At 49.0% G+C, this 21,428-nt stretch overlaps 2 long non-coding RNA genes across 4 annotated transcripts; one reads left to right on the plus strand and one right to left on the minus strand.

Annotated features, from left to right (window-relative positions):
• Positions 1–3,822: 3,822 nt before the first annotated feature.
• On the minus strand, positions 3,823–7,403 carry LOC102485426 (uncharacterized). 2 transcript variants are annotated; one of them, XR_336811.2, is made up of 3 exons: positions 7,205–7,403; positions 6,252–6,343; positions 3,823–4,356 (listed from the first exon to the last, which is right to left on the minus strand). It is a non-coding gene; the product is annotated as an uncharacterized LOC102485426 (long non-coding RNA). The 2 variants fall into 2 exon arrangements; XR_336810.2 differs by having other exon boundaries at positions 3,823–4,359.
• LOC102485139 (uncharacterized) lies at positions 5,035–9,632 on the plus strand. 2 transcript variants are annotated; one of them, XR_336809.2, is made up of 4 exons: positions 5,035–5,208; positions 7,412–7,627; positions 8,049–8,221; positions 9,312–9,632. It is a non-coding gene; the product is annotated as an uncharacterized LOC102485139 (long non-coding RNA). The 2 variants fall into 2 exon arrangements; XR_003547127.1 differs by lacking the exon at positions 9,312–9,632 and having other exon boundaries at positions 8,049–8,352.
• The last annotated feature ends 11,796 nt before the right edge of the window (positions 9,633–21,428 follow it).

The following is a 21,428-nucleotide window of genomic DNA, read 5'->3' on the forward strand; positions in this document are numbered from 1 at the left end:
AGACCTCTCTCCATGCATAGGGCATGTCTGTGCCCATGACTGGCTTGGGGCCAGGGTGAGCTGAGACAAAACCTCATGGGGGTTCATCTCTCTGTCTTCCTTGCTCACGGGGAAAAAATAAGTGAATAATAATAATAATAAAGACAGAGACCCTCTCCTTCTTTTGTGCCCTTCCCTGGACGACCTGGTCAGTCCCCACTGACTCCGCGTCCTGTCCCAGCTGTGACTTCTGTTTCCCCACAGCTCTGGGGACACGCCGCCCCCGAGAGCCAGCCTCGGTGCTCCGGGGGTCTTGTCACCTCGTCCCTACCCCGACACCTGTTTGCTGTTCGGGAAGCAGCACCACCTTCACCAAGCAAAGCCTGCACTTCGCTCTCACAGGCGTTCTTCTGCAGGGCTGATTCCACCTCTTGCACACACCTCAAGCCCTTCCAGCAGTTTCCATTCCGGCTGCCCTTGCAGGTCAGGCCCGTGAGCGCACCTATACTTCCTGCCTGGGCCCCCCTCCTGCGATCAGCCTCTCCGAAGTTCCCACACTGCACTCAGCCATCAGCTGCCACTCGGAGAGTTTAGGAACATCCCAATAGACGTCTTTGTTTAAGCTGCTCAGCACCAGGTTCTCGCTTACAGCCGGCACTCACGGGGGCTGCACTTCATTTCCGGGAGCCTGGAGAGGCTTTTCTGCCAGGAGGCCCAGACCTGGGGAGGTAGGGATGGGCAGGGGCTGCGTTTCAAGATGAAGGCGTTCGTGACTTAGAGGAGTCGAGTTCAATAGCAAGAAAGGAAGACACTACATTGGAGCAGGTCAGGGACGGAAAGCCAGCCAGACAAAGAGGGTGCGAGCACGGGCCAGCGTGAAGAGTTCGAAACCCTCTAATTCCAGTATGGCCGAGATGTGAGTATGAGAGGAGGGTACGGAGCAGGGGAGAGGGCCACAGGGGCCGGGCTGAAGAGGCAGCACGTAGCACCAAATGTGTTGAGAAGGGAGGTCCAAGAGCCGAGAGGGAGTTTGTCTCTCTTCACGCATCAGGAGAAAAAGTAATACGTGCTCACTCATGGGTGTCATCCATCCCCCCCACTCTCCGGTATCCTCTGTACCCCCACCACCGCTCACTCACGGGTACCATCGGCACCCCGCTCTCACCCACCCGCCACTCTGTGTACCCCCCACTGCACACTTGCTGGCGGTCATCTCTACACCACCACCCCGAGACAAGCCACAGTCCACCAGGAGATGACCCTGCAGGTGCCCGCCTCAAGATGGCCTGTTTTCCCACTCCAATGCCAATCTGCAGAGCAGGTGGAATGCTGGGACAGGAGGCCCCCGAAAGCCATGGCTCCGGTTGGTTATTCAATGCCTGTTTGGGAACCAACTGGATTGAGCAATAGCAGGCCTGAGCCCAGGTGAGAGCCGTCTCCCAAAGGTTGCACCTTTGCACCATCTGTGTCACGGTCTCTCTGATAACACCAAGCCTGCTCTCTCCTGCCCTTCATCCCAGCCGGCAGTGCAGAGTAAGAAGCGAGACTTACAAATAAATCTTTCTAGGTCTGGTTTTCATTTTCATGCAATATAATAAACAGAACAGCCACTCATATCAAGCACATTCAAATACTCCCTGACAAACTGAGGATCACCTGTGTTTTGTGGATCCTTCTTTGGGAAGGAAGCAGAATTACAGCAGTGGTGCCTCCACAGATACACAGCAAAGTTCTTGAGCTGCTCTATAACTGCACACACTCGAGGAGCATCGTCAGACACCTGCTCTGCATGCGGAGAGGGAGGAGAGGCCCCTCATCCCTCCTGTCAGTGTGGGGTGCCCAGTGATGCCCATGGAAGAGGGAGGAGAGGCCCCGTGTCTCTCCTGTCAGTGTGGGGTGCCCAATGGTGTCCAGCTCCTGCATCGTTCAGATTTAGGGCCCTGGGTGAGCAGCCCTCTCCATGTCTGGTGGCCTTTGTCCCTGGTATCAGACCACTGAACACATCCTGGGACTTGCGAAGGTCTCAGTGACTCCTCCTTTCCAACCGGCACTGACAGCGATCTCACCTGCTAGCGTATTCTCGCGCAACACTTGTGTCCTGAGGTTGCGAAGGGCTTGGGTTATACCTATATGGAGAGGGGTAGCGGGAAACTTTCTTGGCCAGAGAAAATGGGAGAAATGCTGGATTAGACACAGCAAGGGCATCTGTTTGACAGACCAGACTTCCAAGCCATCGATGGATTAGTGGCAGCTCTTGTCACATTTAATCGGGTAACAGTGTGGCAACTCCCACCTCCCATCACAGGGCTTTGTGCCCCGGCCCGGCATGGAGACTGCTGAGGGCGTGGCGAGGCCAGCTGGCACTGGCCATGCCACACCCCCTCGGCCCCCGATTCCCAGTCACTACTCTGCTGTCAAACGGGACTCAGCCGGAGCAGGACGAGGAGGTGCAGCCCTGAGGGCCGGGGTCCGCTGCTGTGCGGGTGCACTGCCACCTCAGTTCTGTGCTAGCTCCCACAAACCAGCTTGGGGGCACTGCTCACAGCGTGAGCCCCTGGCTAAGGAAATGTAAAGATGTTTAAAGTGCTCTTCAATTACACAGGATTTGGTCCTTTGTTAAGTCAAAAAATCCTAAGTCAAATCATCCTTCTTTTTTCAAAGAGAGATTGTTTGCTATCAGGCGTGTGTGCTCGATGGAGAGACACAGAGATGGAAAGCCAGAAATCACCCCCCAGGGGAGAGGCGATGTGTGGTTCCTTCTGCATGTTCCTCCTGGGATCGCGGGCATCCGCACATGTGCCCAGTGTGAGTTTTAAGCCGGGTCTGGGATGTGAACTGTAGCCAAGTACATGGGAGTCCGGCAGCGTAACCATCACACCTCTGCTGATTACATCACCTCAGCGTGGGGCCTCTCTGTACTTTTCTCCCAGGCCTACCAAACACAGCAAGACAGTTGTCCTTTTTGAATTTCCCGACATGCCGTTTCTCACCTGGGATGAGTTTCCTTGACTTTTTGCTCCTGTCTCCCTCATAGTATTTTGCTGGGGTCTCCCCACGGCTGGGGGTTTCTGCTCAAGTGCCGTGGAAGGACATGGAGGAAGTTCCCAACAAGCACAAGTCAATCTAGCTTGAAATTCCTAATGACTTTCTCACCTAAAAAGGAAACGATATCTAAATGCTGGCCTTTCATCAGAGTGTTGCAAACCAGCTGAATTCGCTGCAGTACGAGCATGTTAACACAATTTGTTTGGAATTAACTGTGGGAAAGAGGACTTTCTACAGAAAATTGAGCCAAGTTAAACAGAGAAGGGAAAAATACTGTTATTCCCTTTATTCCAAGTCTGGCTTGAAGGGCTGGTTATGTGGGAAGGGTGCCCCAGGGTCAGATACCCAAGACCCGTGGGATTTGGCTTCTTGACAAATACCTAAATATAACTTATGGCTTCAAGCAGTTTTTCATATCTTGTTTCATTAATTTGGACATTCTGATAGAGATTATTATCAAAACCCAAAGGAAGTAGTTTATTTTTTCTTACAAGTGGTTTAGATATTTACGAAGTAAACAAAAAGTTAACATTGTTATGTATTTCTGCATGAACATTTGTGTGGTTTTGGAGACAGCATATTTTTAGCTGAAATGTAACATGCCCATTACACATTTAGCTCTCACTGCATACATGTGCAATGTCACATCTTTGAAACTTCAGAGAAAATTCTTTCATTATTTTTTTTCTAATTTTCAGAGGGCACATGCACTCACCAGAGAGAAAGAGACAGGGAGAAGAGGGGGAGGGGGGGAATCGCCAAGCCCCCTCTCCATTTGCAGCCCTCTGGGATTTGGGTCTTGGATGTACATGCACCCAGTGTGTTTTCCAAGCTACTGGGACCAGAACTTGAACTACAGCGGCCCTGTGGGTCTGGCTCCCGTGACCACTGCCCACGACCTCTCTCATCAGCTGAGATGTGACCCTCCATCCATGGGCTCTGGCGTGATGATAGGAAATCGAGCTAGAATGCAATCAGTAATGTAAGTTATGGAAACCTAGCTGGAAAGTAATCACTCTAGCTCGAACCAGAGTGGGGCCGATGCATTATCGCTGTTATTATAATGGATGCTTACACCAAAACAGCTGTCTGGGGTCACCATGTGCCATGCTACCGTACTTTAGCACAGCTGTGGCCCAGTGTGCATGCTGCTCTATGGCGCTCCGTGTTCATCTGGGCAGGTAGCGTGGCGTCACGGCGTGTAGGTGCTTCCCGTGGACCGATGATCCAACCGGACAGTGCTTCCCTCCCAGGAATCGCAGCACTGTTATTTCCATTAAGCTTTATGTTCTTTTGGTTGCAATTTTTAGACTTGAAAGACATTCCTTAAACCTACTTGAGACACAAAACATGTTTTCATTTCTTTTGGCCAACCCAGTGAACGGCTGCCCTGATTTCAATCTGTTTTGAATTAATTGTCCTTCTGACCACGAGCTAATAATTTTCCCCATAGCCTAGTCACCCAACTTCAGAAAGTTCAAAATGTTTTTTAAAGATAGATGTGGTTTTCTTTTTTTTTCTTTTTCTCCTTCTTTCTCCCCTTGGTAAGCAAGGAGTGCCATCGTTATCTGTCTTCAGATAATAAGCAAACAGAGCATGGAATTAAGACCTGACTTTAAGTCCACATTTAGTGGGAATGAACAGGTCCTACAAATTTCTTTACTAAAATATTTTCTTTCAAATTTCATTTAGCCACTGCTCTGGAAAAGCGGTGAAATGAGCGGCCTTTCCTATTAAGTGCTAACCCCCAGTGCAGTTTCCGGCAGTTCATTGCCTGGATACGTTAGGACAGTTCTCAAATAGTTAATCACTTAGAAAATGTGGACATTTAAAATTTTATTTGGGTGGAGGAAATGAACAAGCATTGAATTTGACAGTCAACTGTCTAGAATCAGTTCCTTTATTATCAAATAAAAAAATTAGAGATATTGGAACTGTTTTCACTATGAATGTTCTAAATGTAGATTTCTGATCCTTCAGAGTTCTGAAACCTATGAGCGAATACAAAGACGGTTTCTTCCTGAGCTGATTTCCATCAGTCGTTTACTCCATGACGTGACCCAAAGGACAGTGGACACTGGCCTGGGCATTTTCTGCCCACTCCTCGCGATTAGAAGACACAACTTCAATATTAGAAACCAGCTGTGGAGAAGTGTGTTGGACAAAACATCACCGTCTCTAACGGTCTGTTTGGAGTTTCTGTGTGCGTGGGTGGGCCTCAACCTTCGCATGGTGTGTGCCTCTCCAGGGTGGCAAGTGCAAGGTGACAGGAAGACTGGGAAGGTGACAAGAAAAGGCAGGTGGGAAGCAGGAGGGCAGGGTTCACACTAAGACGGCAAAGTGTAGGAAGCACAGAAAGGACAGGAGGAGGTGTATGTTCCGTGAAGACAAGGGAGAGACAGACAGACACGTGAGTGAGAGCGGAGAGACCAGGGAGGAAGAGGTGGCAGTCAGGGAACTGGTCCTGGCCAGCAGGTGTTTGGTCAGTGCAGCTGTCACTGGAGACTGTAGGCATGTCCTCTCCTGGGAGTGCTGGCCTTTGCTACTCAGACAGAGAGAAAAGAAGCCTGGGAGCCTGCTCTGGTTCAAATGCTCATCCCTTCAAAAGTCAGGCAGGAGTGTAGCAGGTGGCATGGTGTTTACAGAGCTGGACTCCCACATAGCCAACTGAGGTTCAAATCCCAGACCTGGCGACTTGAAAATCATACTGGGTACCTGTGCGTGTGTGCCTGAAATCCCAAGAGGAGAACGGGGATAGTGTGGCCATACCCACTGTGGAGTGATTTCTCACTTTCTTTCTTTGTTTCTCTCCACCAAGTTATGACAAAAACAACATCAAAGAGTTCAGGGTGGAGGTAGTTGATTGCAATAGCGTTAAGTGGTTGTTAGGTCCCAAGGCTCTGCCCTAGGCTGGAGTAATGCTACCCTTAGTAAGGGGACTCCTGTCTTTGCCTTTCTGCAGTGTGACTCCCACCTCTGCTGCACACTAAGAAGGCCTCACCAGAGGCCGGTGCCTAGTCGTAGGCTTCCTCACCTCAAGAACTGCTTTGTTCTCTCAAATCACCTGACCTCAGGCACTCTGCTGTAGAAGCAGGAAGCAGACAAAGCAGACCTGTCCGTCATCACTGTTCTGAGCGTCCAAGTGTGTAATGGGACTGAGTCTCTGTCCCGAGCACTGTGGGTCTGACACTGACCAGCAATATGGGCCTACGCCGCACAGTACTCACCAGGCAGTCCTTCCCACTGTCCTTCTCAGCTGGGGACAGCGACTCCCCATGGCTAGGGAGAAGCGGGGACTGAGAGCTGGGCCTTTGACATCCTATCATGAAAAGAGAAGAGAGGCAGTGATGGCAGTGAGCAGCAAATTCAGCCAACTCTGTTTGAATTATGTTTTTACTGTGACTTGGGGTAGTTTATTTTATTTATTATTAGTTGTATTTTAATTTGCTACAGGGCATGTGTGCTCACCAGAGAGAGACAGAAAAAGAGAGAGGGGAAATGAGAAAGCAAGCCGCCAAGTCCAGGACTTGAACCATGGCTGGCCATATGGGAGTCCAGTGCCTTAACCACCACACCACCTGATGGTCCTCATAATTACCTTTAAATCATTTATCAATAAATAACTTAAAACTATTATTAACATTTGTAGTTTCTAGAGTGGCATGTTATTGGCATTGTAATGTCTAGAAAAGCTACCTCGACATTTAGGAATTGCTCTAATAAGATCTTAAATCATCAATTTTGGTAAGTTCCTGTCTTTCTTGTATGATAGACTCAACCCTAACCAGGCGTAGTTCAAATGGAAGACTTTCAGACTCTGGCTTAAGAGGATAGCAGCTGTCATTTATCTACAACCATGAACTTCAGTACTGGCAAAATGAAAAGAAGAAGCATTTTTGTGTAGTTTTATTTTCTGATAAGGATTAACAAAAGTTTTCTCATAGCAATTAGTTCTTATTGGGGAAAAATAAGACTAATGACATTACATGTCATTACATGTAATGTAATGTAATGTAATTACATCGCACAAGGTTTTAAAGATAAATAAGTCTTTAGCAAATAATTCATTATAAAACTAAACAACAAGAATATCTAAAAACACAGAGAAACAACAGCAGCTGAGCCGAGACTGGTCTGTGCTCAGTGTCCTCCCTGCAGAGACACCCCCAGACCAACCCACCTGAGTGCAGAGAGCTTCCCGGACCCACAGTCACCCAGCAGCAGGAACGTCTCACAGGGACTCTCAAAAATACCAGAAGGAGATTTACCTAGCTTTATAAATACTCTGAAAATAATTTCATATTCTGAAATTATTTTCAAATGACCTTTAACTGACGAGTTAAATTCGCCAGACCAAGACCGGCGTTTTCTCTTGTCTCTCCTACAGTTGCTACAGCTGCTGGCCGGGTCTGTCCTGGCTGTCGTCCACATCTTCGCGACCCCTCCATGTGCCAAGGCTCCTCAGAGCAGTCGCTCTCTTTGTGTGGTGAACAGCTTCCAAGGGCCCAGAGGCAGGGCCCATCTGAAGGCTGGAAATGGTCTGACGACGCATTCTCTGTGCAGTCGAGTGGATGCATCGGGAACCCTGAGCAGTGTTAAAAAGGTAGAATCGACTTCATTACGGGAAAGGCCTAAGCCAGAACAAAAAAGGACAAGGCAGGTTTAAAACTGCTGTGTGTCGTAGCCAGGAATTAAGTTCAAGGAGTAAAGGTTAGGGACGGAGGTGGACAGGCCGGCGGGGAGGACTCTCGAGGTCAGTAACTTTGTAAGAAAGGCAACTGCATAAAAAACTGTGTGCTGCGGATGAGGCCACTGGCCCCTTTGTGCAGCCTTCCTCTGCTGTTTGGTACCGACATCTGAACTTATCCATTCAGACACTGTATCTTAGCAAGACTTCGAGAGTGAACTTTGTTGGCAAAGAAACTGGCTTTTCCCAGTCAGTAGGAAGGTAACATGTTACTTATAAAATGTCGCCCATTACTGAAACAGCAAAGCAAAATACATGACTCCCATCTTTGCTACAGATAAACTCGCACGAGATAACTGGGAGTCTGGGAACAGCCAAGCCTTGTGAATCAGCACAAGTCAGGTCTGGAAATTGTTGAGCAGCTGGAATGACCCGCCGAGCAGCCACGTGGGCTCCTTAACATCACCTGCTACACAGGATGCTGTCTCTCACCTACACAATTCCATCATGGTGTGTATTTTATTGTTGTTATTTTCAGCAAAAATTAGCATAACATAAAATTTATTCTCCATCAGCTTTCATAATGTATGTTCTGAAGGCTGTTCTTAAGGCCCACCGAGACGTGAAATCCTTCCGAATCATCAGAGAGGAATTCATTCAGTATAATTTCAGGAAATTATTTGTGGAGTTTAATAATTTGAGAAAAAGCATATTCATATATAAAGCATTTTTTTCTGAGTCTGACACATTAGAATTCCTGGTGGAGGAAATTTTTTTTAAAAAAGAGAATCTCTCCCTAAAAACTTTGATATAGTGGTTCATGGGGAGAGAAGAGGGATTCGAATTAAATAAACAAACAAACAAAAAAATGCAAAACTCTTTTTAATTGCCAGTGTGCATGTGTGCTCTCCAGAGAGAGAGATGGGGAGGGGCGTTGGAAAAAGCTCCCCATGGTTTGGTCACACTGCACTCTCTCCTCCACTTCTCCAATCTGTCGGGATTTGGCGCACGTGTGTTTTTCAAGGTAGAGCCTGGATTTGAGCTGGTAGGCTATGGGGACCAGGCTCTGTCTACATGGGCGTGACTGCCATCTCCAGGGCTGCCCCGGTCTGGACGACCACAAGCGTCCCAGTCAGGCTCTGTCTACATGGGCGTCACTGCCATCTCCAGGACTGCCCCGGTCTGGACGACCACAAGCGTCCCAAGGGTTGCTTGGTCAGGCCATTGGGAAGCACCCATGTAGACAGGCATGTCTGTTACCACGGACGGCCATACTGGAACACATGTTGCTGTTCTCCTCCCATATTGCTGAGACAGTTGTGCCCAGCTGCGACCCAGTGGGTGGGCTGGCCAGTGGCCTCCCTGCGTGAGCCGCATCTTCCAGGGGCAGGAAATGCACCCTGTGCTGCCAGTCGCTCTTGGAAGTGCAGAAGTTGCAGAAGAAAACTCCACAGGGACTGACCGCCAATGGGGAGGGCAGGTTCAGCACTCAGGCAGCTCAGAGGAAGCTTATGGGCACTCATGTGGCACACAGACAGAACGTCTGGAGGCTGAGCATAAGCCCTCTTCTTCATACGTAAGTTACCTCTCTATTCACCAGGGACGTGCCCTTCTGAGAGGCAGGCTCAGCAAATGCGCAGCGATGACACCTGGCCCTCGGCAGATGCAGTGGATGGCCACAGAGCACGGACGCTGCACATGCTGGGCAGCGGTGGCTGGGCCTCTGACTGGACACGAAAACAAGAGGAAGGAAAAGCAAGTTTACAAAATCGTGCCATTTCACCCCATCATTTTACAATGAAATGAAACAATTAAATACATACCAGTATGGGCAGGGAGAAATAAGCAGTGGAAGGGCATATGCCAGAATGCTAGTCCCCAGAATAGTCTTTCTGATTCTAAAGCCAATGGTAATTTTAGTTTTATTCTCCTATTTTTTTGTGTGCATTTTAAAACTTTTTAACAATTAAAACTCATTGTATTTATAATAAAAATTGTTAAAACTTATGCTGAAGGGGTCACAGGTACCATGGTGGTTGAGACACTGGACTCTCACATGGCCAACTGTGGTTTGAGTCCTGGACCTGGTGGTTTGTTTTCTCACATTCTTTCTCTCTCTCACATTCTCCCTGTCCTCTGTCTCTGGTGAATGTACATGCCCTATAGTAAATTTAAAAATATACAATGATAATAAATCAAATCAAATAAATAAATCTTAAAAGAAAACTCCTGTAAAAGAAAACCACATTGTTTTTCCTGAAATATTACTGAGAATAGGGTTTTATGACTCGCTTTTCAATTCATCCTTTAAATTGCAGCTTGGAAATTTTGTCTGATATTTGTGCATCAATCTAAGTGGAAAATATATTCACCAAAAAGGCAACTGTAGGAAGTTCCGATTGAAGAGTGTTTCTCATAAGCTGACATTAATAATATGCTGTCAATTCTATATTTATGTACCCTCGACTCACTTGGGAATTTTTACCTTGATGAAATAATTCAATCTTTGATGTGAAAAGAAAACTGGGAACAGTGCTCTGAAGAGGTAATTTAACAAAAGCATTAAGGAAAAGGCTATGCATATAATAACCTCATAGATAAGTGCTTTTTTTAAACTCCGAACTACTTGCCTTTCAAAGTAAAATGTCCTTTTTGACATTGTTGTTTAAGAAAAAATTATGCACAGGTGCAGTTCACTGGATTCTGGTGTAGCTGTGTCTAGTCAACGGACAGGGGGGACCATTGGTAAGTATGGATTTTCTCAAAGGTTCTGTACAAAAGTAATTATGTTTACTTTATGTGCTGCACTTAGATGACACTAAAGATCACTTTTTTTAGAGAGAGAGAGTGAGGTTTCTTTTTTCTATAGGATGTGTGCACTTGCTGGAGAGACAGAGAGACAGAAAATGAGAAATCACTCCCCTGAGGAATGACCACACCACAATCCCTTCTCCCCTATTCTCCACCCAGGATCTTGGGCATGTTCACACGTGCACCCAGCATGAGTTTAAAGCTGCTGGGTCCGGGACTCAAACCGTGGTTGTCCATGTAGGAGCCCAGCTAGGACAGTCATCAACCTTAGAAAACTTATAACAGACCAGTAATAGAATTAGTAGATATAGTTTGTAGCTTTGTTTTATACATTGGAGAAGGTGGGAGAAACAAAGCAATCTAAAAGATTAAGAAAAATTAAATTCAAATTTTAGAGATTAAAACAAATAGTGTGTGAAATCCTGCACTGAGAGGGATGAACAGCAGGTTAGACGTGGCAGGTTCGTTATGAAGCTTTTGCTGCAAGTTATGCCATTATAGGCAGACTGCGGTAAGTTAAGAATGTACAATAAACATTATGGATTAGTGGTAAACAGACAAGTGGAAACTATTTCAGGCCTCAGACCACATAGCGTCTGTTACGAGGAGTCAGCGCTGCCGTAGTAACGAGGCAGCAAACACAGTGCGTAAGTAGGTGAGCGTGTTGTGTCCACTGGACCTTGATTTACAGACCGGAGAGTGAGATGGATTAGGCACAAGGGCTGCAAGTTGCTACATCCTGAATACACACCCTAAGGCACTTGCCCAAAAGAAAGAACGTAAGAGTTATAATCAAGATGCAAACGAGAGATATATTGTAAAACAAAACTGCAATAATAGTAAAGCTGATTTAGCCAATGGAATGTAGAAAAGGAGGGAAGGGGGGACGAAGGACAAATGTGACAGGGAAGCCAAACGGTAAGACAATGCATTTAAGCCATGTACATAAACCACCACATTAAACATGAATGACCCAGAAATCTGAATTTAAAGGCAAAGACTTTCAGATAGCATATGAAAGAAATATTCAACCAAATAACACACACAAGAGCTCCCGTAATAATATGAAGACACAAATACATGCAGATGAGATGAAAAAATGCACACTACACCTGCCCTCACCCAAAGAACACAGGAAGCAAACACTTCAGGGAGAATTTTGCCAGAGATAAACGACTTCATTTTATAATAAAAAATGTGTCGATTCCTCAAAAGTATAATGGTCTTAAATGTTTATCCTCTTAATACTATTGTATCAAAAAACTTAAAACAAAACTTGATAGAACTGAACAGAGACATAAAGATAGCTATGATTTTAATCAGATATAGAAACATCCCTTCTCAATCAATGATTGCACAAGAGGGCAGACCATCAGTAAGGACAGAGGGTGGGGCAGCACCGTGAGCGACCCCACCCACCAGACCCTGACCAGCAAGAGCAGAGTGTGCGTCTGTCCAGTGCACATGGAGCATTTGCCGGCACGAGAAATTCCCAGCCATGAAACAGCACCAGCAGATGCTAACAAGTCTACCCATGTGAAGCACATAGAATCAATGGCAGAAACATGTCTGAGATTTCTCCAAGCATTGGACATATTCCAAATAGGCAATTGCTAAAGAATAAATCAAGGAGAATTTAAAAATATTTTAAACTGATTGTAAAAGGAAAGCATATCATGATGTGTGGAACACAGCCCCTTCCCCAAAATAATGCTTAGAGGGAAATTTACAGCATAGAATGTATATTTTGAGATAAAAAGGACATTTCAAGTAAGTTACCACAGTTTCTACCCAATCTAAGTAGAAAAAAAAATTAAAAAAAAAAAAAAAGGCGCTCAGAGGAAATAGTACAGGTTAAAACAAAAAACAAAATCCATGGCTTAGACAACTGAGAAACAAGAGAGAAAAATCAATGAAATCGATAGCTTGTTCTTTGAGAACATCAGTAAAATTAATATGCTTTTCGCCTCTGATCAGAGAAACCAAAGCATGAATCGCAGTGCGAGGAACAAGCAGCAATGGGAGCCCAGCGCCGAGGTGACTCCGCTGTGCCGCCTCCTGAAGGTGCCTGCACCCCCAGAGAAAACCATTATAACCACACAGGCCAGGTCTCCATGTCAGACGAGTTTCTTGACAACTTTAGTCAACACTAGTCTGCTAGTGTTCGAATTTGGTGAGCTTGAAGGCAGCATCCATTTTGAGAACCTCTTCAAAACCATATAGGCATATTTGGTACTGAAATAGATACGGATGGATGTACAGAACCCTAGAGTAACAAACAACTTTTGAGGAAAAAGCTGTTATAAAAGATGCCCACATGCTTACATTTACACCAACACTCATGCCTTTAGCAGGGTTGTGTAGACATTTCATATGGTCTTCTACATTTTCAAAGCTGTGTTTATAGCTCTTACAACAAGCAGTTTGGAGAAATAGAGCCCTACCTGTACAGCAGTCCGTGATATGAAACGGACCCCTTTTACTTTCGTGATTACTGTCATTCCGAAATTACAGGCTTTCACTAGGGATGTGGGAGAAGTGGCGAACACTGAACTCCTGCGACGCAAACCTTTGTAGAATGAATTACTGCCTTTCTTCCATTAGCCTGGGCGAGGATTCTGAACATGGTTGTCAGGACACCCAGGCGCGACAAGTCATCAGATACTGTTCTAAATCAAGGGACCATGGAGACAGAATGTGTGTGTTAGTTTTTATAGCTTATCTCCTTTTTAAGCTCTGGAAACAGACCTGCTTTCTGCCTCTAAATAGCCGTCACCAGATGGGTTCTTATGTAAGGATGTGAATAATAGGCAATGCCCTTTTAAAGGAAGGTACAAGATTATATTTTTGTGACCTATAGTTCTTTCTCATAAACTTTTAATTTAACATATTAGGACAAAAAAAATGCTGGTGTTCAAAAACTTTTACCTATCCCAGGCCAGGACCGCTGGGTCTCTGGGCTCGCTGGGTCTCAGGGCCCGCTGGGTCTCTGGGCTTGTGTGCAAGCGACCCTGTTCTGAGTCCCTGGCAGAGTCAGCCTGGCCTCAGCGGTTCTGGATGACTGGAGGCCTTGGATGTGTTGTATGGAGGTGTAAGTTCTGGTTCAGTTCCTGATGCACGTTTTCAAGACATTTAGTTTCCCTAATATTTGTTTAAAATAATTTCTCGTTCGAGCTCTTATTCTGTTAGGACTTAAGAAGTATACCTTCAGAAGAATTTCCTCTTTGATTTCCCTGGCTGGGAAGAGGCACAGTAAGGCAGGCAGGTTCCACGTGGCCGACTACACGGCTAAGCCCTGGGCCTGGCAGCTTGGAAAGCACACAGGCATGCCTGAAATCTCCAGAGGAGAACAGGAGAAAGGATTGAGTGTGGTCACACGCTGGGGATGATTCCTCTCTTTCTCTCTCTGGCAAGTGCACATGCCCTGTGGCAATAAATAAGTAAATAAATACAAAGCAAAGCCTTAACAAGATGCGTTTTGGAGAACCTGCTCATGGAGTCAGTCAGTCCGTTCCAGTGCGTGTTTTCTGAGGGTTAGCAGAAGGGTCCCGGTTGAGGATTTCTGTAAGCCACGCAGAAGGTGCATGTGGGGCATCGCACTGCTTAGGAGGAACCTCCCGCGACACCCCATGCCATGACCCTCTACTTGCAGGGAGACTCTCCCCTTCGAGTCACACGGCAGTGACGCCACCACAGCTGCCCACGTGGGCTCGTTCCAGGGCAGCCTTTCTCTGGTGCAGCTCTTCCAGTCCCTGGTCCTGCACCCCTTCCACTCCGCATCCTCAGCCAGAGCAGCTAGCAGCCGGGCTCTGTGTCTCACCATCGCTGACGAGCAGGTGCGTTCTCCTCGGCCTTGGCGGACAGCGGAGGAGCAGAGTGCTGCTTGCACATTGCTGCCTTTGTGTCTCGTAAACTTGGATCCGGAAGACGTGCCTCACACAAACACGCGCTTGGAAGAGGCTGACGAGAATGTCTCACCGGAGCAAGCAGCTGGACTCTCTCACGGCAGAAACGTGGCTTCTATTACAAATGAGCCAGCCTTCGGGGGGGATTTTCCACGGATATGAACCAAATTACTTCATGTTACCAGTAAGCACAATTACATAAAGTGAGTTGCGTAAACACAGGCTGTGGACGCTGGACTGCGCTACTGAACACATTTCGCAAAGGTACCTTTGTGCGTGTTTGAAATGTGTGTCTGGGATTACTCAGCCTGAGACAGATCACCAGGCAGTCTTCGTCCTCACTTCTGTCCGCCATAGAAGACAGTGTGCTGGGGAAAGGCTCTGCTTTCTTGCAACAGAAGTATATTTTTGTACCAAGTGGGGAGCTTGGTCCTGGGGTCCCTGGGAGATGGACGGCTATGTCTCTAGGGAAAGGTGAGAGGCTTCTTCAGTTCCTGGGGCAAGGAGTACTGGTACCCAGTGTGTCTCAGCACCTGGTCCACTCCCCACCAGAACCCACCTGCCACTCCCACTCCCAGCTTTGTCCCACCATATCTGAATTTCAGCGCCAGCTCCAAGGCCAGAATGCAGAGCAGGCCCTCAGATGCCTTGTAGCATCAGCCCTCCGCTCAGCCTCACTGTGTTCCCTCTGCCAAAGCCACAGCCAAGTCCTCACGATGGCTCTCAAGGCCTGCTCCTCTCCCTCCCGACTCCTCCTGACTGCCCCCCAGCCCACCTCTCACCCCATTGCAACCTTCTGCCCCCCTCTGTCCACAGGACACATGGCCTTGGCCAGCCTTTCCTCCCAGGGTGCCTTCGGGGTACTGCACGGCCAGCTCCGCGTCTGCTTGGGCTCCCCTCAAACTTACCCTCACAGCCGTCTGCCTCCACCCACTGGGAGGAGAACTGCCACCTTCCTCCACCCACACGGCATCCTCCTGACCTTCTTGCACTCTGCTTTGCAAGCTGAGCCACTACCCGAAAGACCCCTGAAACCCCTGACCCACCACCTCCTCGATGGGGTGCCCTGTTAGTCCATAAACATTGAGTGAAATCCTTTCCACCCAGACTGCCCTCCTGGACGTGAACCGTCTCTTGGTCCCAGGTACCCTCTCCAGGCACATTGTCCACCAGGCAGGTGGTCAGCAGCTGCCCCAGAACCAGGTGAGCAAACAGCCGGTGTGTGGGCTGTTTGTGGTTCCGAGTGTCACCCTGGGTCTCGACCCTCTGCTGCCTGGCTGTTACTAGTTGCATCCCAAGAAACCAGGCCATTGGAAGCAGCTGCTGCTCCTCTGTCCTTGGACTGACCTAGCACACAGTGGATGTGATCTGACTGAAAGGAGCTTGCCCAGGGACAGAGCAGAAGCACAGACAGGCCGACTCGAAGACACTGGAAGGCCTGTGGGCTTCAGGCAGAAGGTGCTTCATGTCCAGATCTCAGACTTGTGAACCCTGGCAGGTAAGAGTGGACTTAGGAAATGACCTGGCCCAGTCTGGCTCAGAGTGTGTTAATGAATCAAACTGCAGTGGCTCCGTGGACTCGGCTAAATGCAAAGCCTGGTCTGATAAGGAGCCAGCTCACTCTGATATGCCTTGAAATTATCATGAACTCTTTCATTCTTGGCATAGATGGTCTTTTTTAAAAAACTTGCCCGAAGACGAGTGCACTTGTGAGAGGCAGAGTGTGCAGAGACAGCCTCCAGTGGAATGAGGCTGTGCTCAGTCCCTTTTCTAAGTCTCGATCCTTTTGGGATCTGGGGGACACACGGGCTCAGGTTGCTTTTCCAGCCCTTGGGCTGGGGTTGTAACTGCACATTCAGGATCTGGCTCCCCTAACCTTTAGGCCACAGGGCCAGCCCCAAGGACTGATTTTTAAGTAGTCACTACAGAGCTTGATTTCCTCTAGAAATTTCAAAGGCAGCCCATTACTTATTTGAAATATGGAAAAATCATTTTTGCAATGACTGGTGCCTGGAACCAGGCAAAAAGCATTAACTTTGATATTCAGGGATTTTTTTCTTCCTTTAGAAAGATGATGCAGGGCAAGCTGGCAGTGTGGTGGTTAGGGTGACTGGTCCCACACTGGTGATGGACCCGGTGGCTTGGAAGACAAGCCCGGCAAGGATGCATGTGCATGCCCAAATCCCGAGAGGAGAATGGGGGAGGAGGGATTGCGGCGTGCCCACCCTATTGCGCTTTCTCATCCTCTCTCTCTCTCTCTCTCTGGGAAGTGTACATGCTCTATCGCAAATTTTAAAAAGAAAAGTGATACTTACAAAATGGGTATATGTGACTAGGACTCAAAGATAGATAAAAGCGCCACTCCTGTCCCCTCTGCAAAGTAAAACACTGGTGTCCACAAAAGCGAGGCACGGTACATGGCTTCGACCAGTGAGACCCACTTCTCCGCGGGGCCTTGCTTGCCACCCTCGTCAGAGACAGGCTTCCACGACACCGCTGCCACTTGGCTGAGAAGCACAGCAGAGTCGTGGACTCAGCTAAGTGCAAAGCCTGGTCTGTGCTTCTCAGCCGAGCACACTGTTACCGGTTGCCAATGTGTGCGGGGACTGAAGCAGCTGCTACAGCCGGGGCGAGACTGCTCCTCGGGAGCTGACTATTGATAATCAGATGTATCAGTGAGGTACACGGTGTCTTCAAAAACGTCACAGAAAATGTGCACTATAGGGGACCAGCGGGTGGCATGGTGGTTAAGGCGCTGGACCCTCCCACATGGCTAACCACTGTTCAAGTCCTGGATCTGGTGACTTGCTTTTCTCACTTTCCCTCTTTCTCTCTCTGGTCAAATTAAAATAAATGAATGAATAAACAAATATTCTAAAATAAAGAAAATGTACATTATAAAAAAACTACACAAGGATTTTAAAATGTTTCACCCCAAAGTGAATTCTTATCTTTTTTTTCACTTGAGGGCTCTTGCACTTGACAAAAAGAGACAGAGGGGGAGAGGGGAACAAGCACTCACAGGGAACAGGCACACCAAGCCCCTTCTCCTCCTCTCGGGAGTTTTGAGCATGACCCTACATGCCTGGTGTTTCTCAACCTTGGTGCGTGACACTGGAGCTGCGTGGTTAGCCACTGGGGATCAGCTGCTTTAACCACCAGGCTACGAGCCAGCCCGAACTTGTACTTTAATTCCATTTTTCTACAAACTTTTCAAAGTGCCCAGCGTTGTAAGTCAATAATTATTAAAGGATATAGAAAAAAATAAAGCACAGTGAGGGACTGGACGTGAGGGTGGGCAGCACGGACTCCCTTCCCAGAGCGTCTCTGCGGAAGGGCTTGGAGGGCAGAGGTCTGAGCGGAGGACGGAGCCCAGCAGTGGGGGAGCGAGACGTGCAGAAGGGGTGTCAGCGCGAGCCCTGTGTGGGGTCTGGTGGAGCGACATTGCATGCCTAGGAGATGGACGTGGGAGCTAGTGCGGCCGGGCTTCAGTACAGGGACGGCTAGTGGTGCAATCCGTCTTTAACTGTGTGTGAATGTGTTTTCTGGACACCCCGGCTTTCTGGACCCATTGGTGGAGGCGGTCTTCCCAGGAAATGCTGGCACCTTCTTCACAGACTGGGAGCTGAGGGCTCAGGGGCAGTGCTGTCTTCTGGTCGAAGTGTTCCCTCTGGAGGCATGGGGACCTTGTGCGTTCAGTGCTATTCATGTGGTTTGTCCTAGAACTTCCCCATGCAGTTCAGCCTGGTCCCTGGAAAGTCCTGAGGGACAACATAATTTATCACCCAGAATAAGATCTCCTTGAGAGTGGAAGAGGACCTAAGACTGCCTAGGTTAACCCAGACAGTCCAGGCTTTTCCAGGAAAATGTGTGCACAGCCGTCCCCCCAGGCTGCAGTCCTGGGCTCTGCTGGGGCTGAGTTCTTGGACGAGGTCAAGGCATGTTCGATGCCCCCCATCGCTCCTGGTCTGCGAGTCTACTGAGCACTGTTGGGGGGTCCAGGCATGATCAATGCCCTTGCCCCCATCGCTCCTGGTCTGCGGGTCTACTGGGTGCTGTCAAGAGCCAGGCCAGTCCCAGCAAACACCGTGACCTGGGCCCTAGCAGGCACAGTGCCCTCGTCCTTGTTCTAAGCCCGAGCTCGTCTCCGCAGCGGTGGGATTCCCTCCGTCCTGTTGTAAATGCCCTCAAGGTCTCAGGCTTTCAGAAAACACAGCGAGCGAGAGAAAACGTCTAATATAGTTCACCTTTGCCTCCAAAGTAAAATCTAGCTCTGTCTTTGGGGAAAGGGTAGATAGGTCCTTTGAGGAGGCTCGGGAGGGCCCTGGTCCCCTCAGTGCCGCCCTCCGTCTGCAGACATGGTGTGAGGTGCCACCGAGGAGCTGAGAGCCACCCTCACCGGCACCAACCATGCTGAGGCCCTGGTCTTGGCCTCCCAGCCCAGGGCTGTGAGAAGATGGGCCACCTTATTGGTCAATGGTGGGGTATTCTGTTAGAGCATCTCAGGCTGACCAGGACCAGGCTCTGAGTCCTTGTGGGAAGGGTGCTCAGGGAGCCCGGTGGTGGGGAAGGGGGTCCCCAGCTTGTGCCTCTGATTCCCTTCAGTGGCACAAACGGAATGCAAGCTGAGGTCTCAGCACATAATTCTGCCCAAGGTCATGCTTCATGACTTCTTAAAAGGATGTAATCATCTTATCTAATGTTCAGTTCGGTCATAGCAGGCTTTCAGTAAATATTGATCATGCATGCTCTCATAAACAGATGAATTACGACTTTTCCATTTGGAACGGTTCAATCGTACTGGCCTTGTTTCTTAAAGGAAAGATCCCGAGGACGAAAACCCGCTTGCCCTGGCTCGCTCTCACGGCTCCAGAGCTGTGTGGAGAGCACCAGCCTGCTCTCTCTGCAGGGAGTAAGTGGAGCCCGTGTGCGGTGTTGCTTCCTGCCTCTGAGCCGGAAGGGTTTATATGGGATGAACGGGATAACTTATGGTAATAGTAGTTGATAAAGACCATGGACAGGGGTCATGGCATGATGGTTAAGGCTCTGGACCCTCCTACATGGTTGACCGTGGCTCAAGTGCCAGACGTGGTGGCTTGAAAATCACGCTGGCACATGTGCGTGCCGAGATCCCAGGAGGAGGGTGGAGGAGAAAGTGTGGCATGCCATCCTCCCTGGGAGGTGATTTCTCATTCTACTCACTGTCTCTTTCTTCCTCCAGTTAGTTCACGTATCCCATGGCAAAAAACAAACAAACAAACAAACAAAAGACCATGGATGACATCACATTAAAAAGAATTATGTAAATGTAAATTACAGCGAGGAGCAGGCAGACATGGGACGTGGACACGCACAGAGGGCTGCTGTGCTCACTGCCAGACGAGAGGACTGTGCTTTTCTCTCATTTATTCAGTTACGACCATTCCATGTTTGTCCTGGTTATTGGGCTACTTTGGGAATATGTGAAAATAGAAATCACGCAAATCTAAAATGTAGATGTCAAAGTATGCTGTTTCCAAGAGAATCTGAAACAGACCTGTAGGCTGAGCAGGTTCAAGAGCACAAGTACTCTGTGGTCTCTGGCAGCATGAGACGGGGGACGACACCGTGGTAGGTGGGCTCCAGGGGCTGGTGAGGCTCCGTGGTCTCTGGCAGCGTGTGAGAGACAGGGATGTCACCGTGGTAGGTGGGCTCCAGGGGCTAGTGAGGCACGCAGTGAGATGGTCTGTGAGGACGACCCGGGGGGCTGGCTCATGTGCAGAGCTGTCCTGAGCATGCTGAGCACACGTGTGCACGGGCTGGGACTAGGGGGGCTGCGAAGAGTGAGGGTTACCGCCCTTTGGGAGCACTATCTTTCTGACTCTCTCTCTTACTCAAACTTCAAACTACACGTAAGTGTGATTTTCATAAAATGGACTCTGGTGATAGGAAAGGGTAAAGTTACCAAAGTTTAAAACTACCCTCCCCCTGGTCCTCCCTAGCTGACAGGGCGCCGACACCCGCATGGCCGCCTGCAGTTTTATGACACATGCTGGTCTGGGGAATGCCCGGCTTGTGAGGCCAGAGCGGTAACGAGAGAGGCATGGTCCCTGGGAACTTCTGTCTTTCTACAAACAATGATAAACTCTCATATTTTGTTTATTATAAATAAGTTTGAAAATACCAGTGAAAAATAAATATTTTAACAAAGAAAATTAAGGCACTGGGAGGAGGAGGCTAGACAAGAGATGGGCCCTTGCAGGGTTGGCGAAGCGCGGCTACTGTCTCGGCTCTGCCCTAGCTGCATGAGGACACTGCGGACAGACACGGAGCACTTTGCGTGAGTTGCTGTCCCTCCATTCCTGGTGCCCACATATGTATCACACACGGCTGGTGCCTCAGCCCGTGCTAGGGGTTAGCAGTGAAGGGTCGTCATGGCCCAGCCAGGGAAGGCTGGAGCGCAATTGCAGCCACTGGCTTTACCTCCCCCCCCGGGGGTGCTCTCGGAGCCAGGCACACCCAGCCGCGGTCTGCAGGAGTCCTTCGGAAAGAGACGGACTGTGGCGGAGTCCCCGGTCTGCCCTGGAGCATGCAGGAAGGAGCCCGAGTCAGCCCTGGAAGCCCTGTCCCACTGCTTCCTCACCTCTGCCCAGTCCCTATGTGCGTCCCCGTGAATACCCCCAGCCCTGCCCGAGCTCCAGCCCCTCAGCCCCCGGCCCAGCCCCGCTGCCCCTGCCCCCCAAGCTCCACGTCGGCATGCAAGACACACTTTCTAGTCCCCACGGCCCCACTGGCTGCCCCTGTCCAGTCCTGCGAGGTACGCCATGAGTGTCGAGTCTCAGCCCCGGATGCCCCGTGCACTGCAGGCCCTATGGGCACCCTGGAGTCTTTCCCTCCTGTGGTCTCAGCAGCTCCTATGGCTGCAGTCAATCTCCTCGTGGTATCCAAGATCACGTGTCCTCCCAGCATGCCCCCTCCCTTTCGCCCTCCTCCCTTTCCTCCTTCCAGCCCTCCTTCCCCCT

The sequence above is a fragment of the Tupaia chinensis genome, unplaced genomic scaffold, assembly GCF_000334495.1.
Source record: "Tupaia chinensis unplaced genomic scaffold, TupChi_1.0 Scaffold143591_1, whole genome shotgun sequence".
NCBI lineage: Eukaryota > Metazoa > Chordata > Mammalia > Scandentia > Tupaiidae > Tupaia > Tupaia belangeri.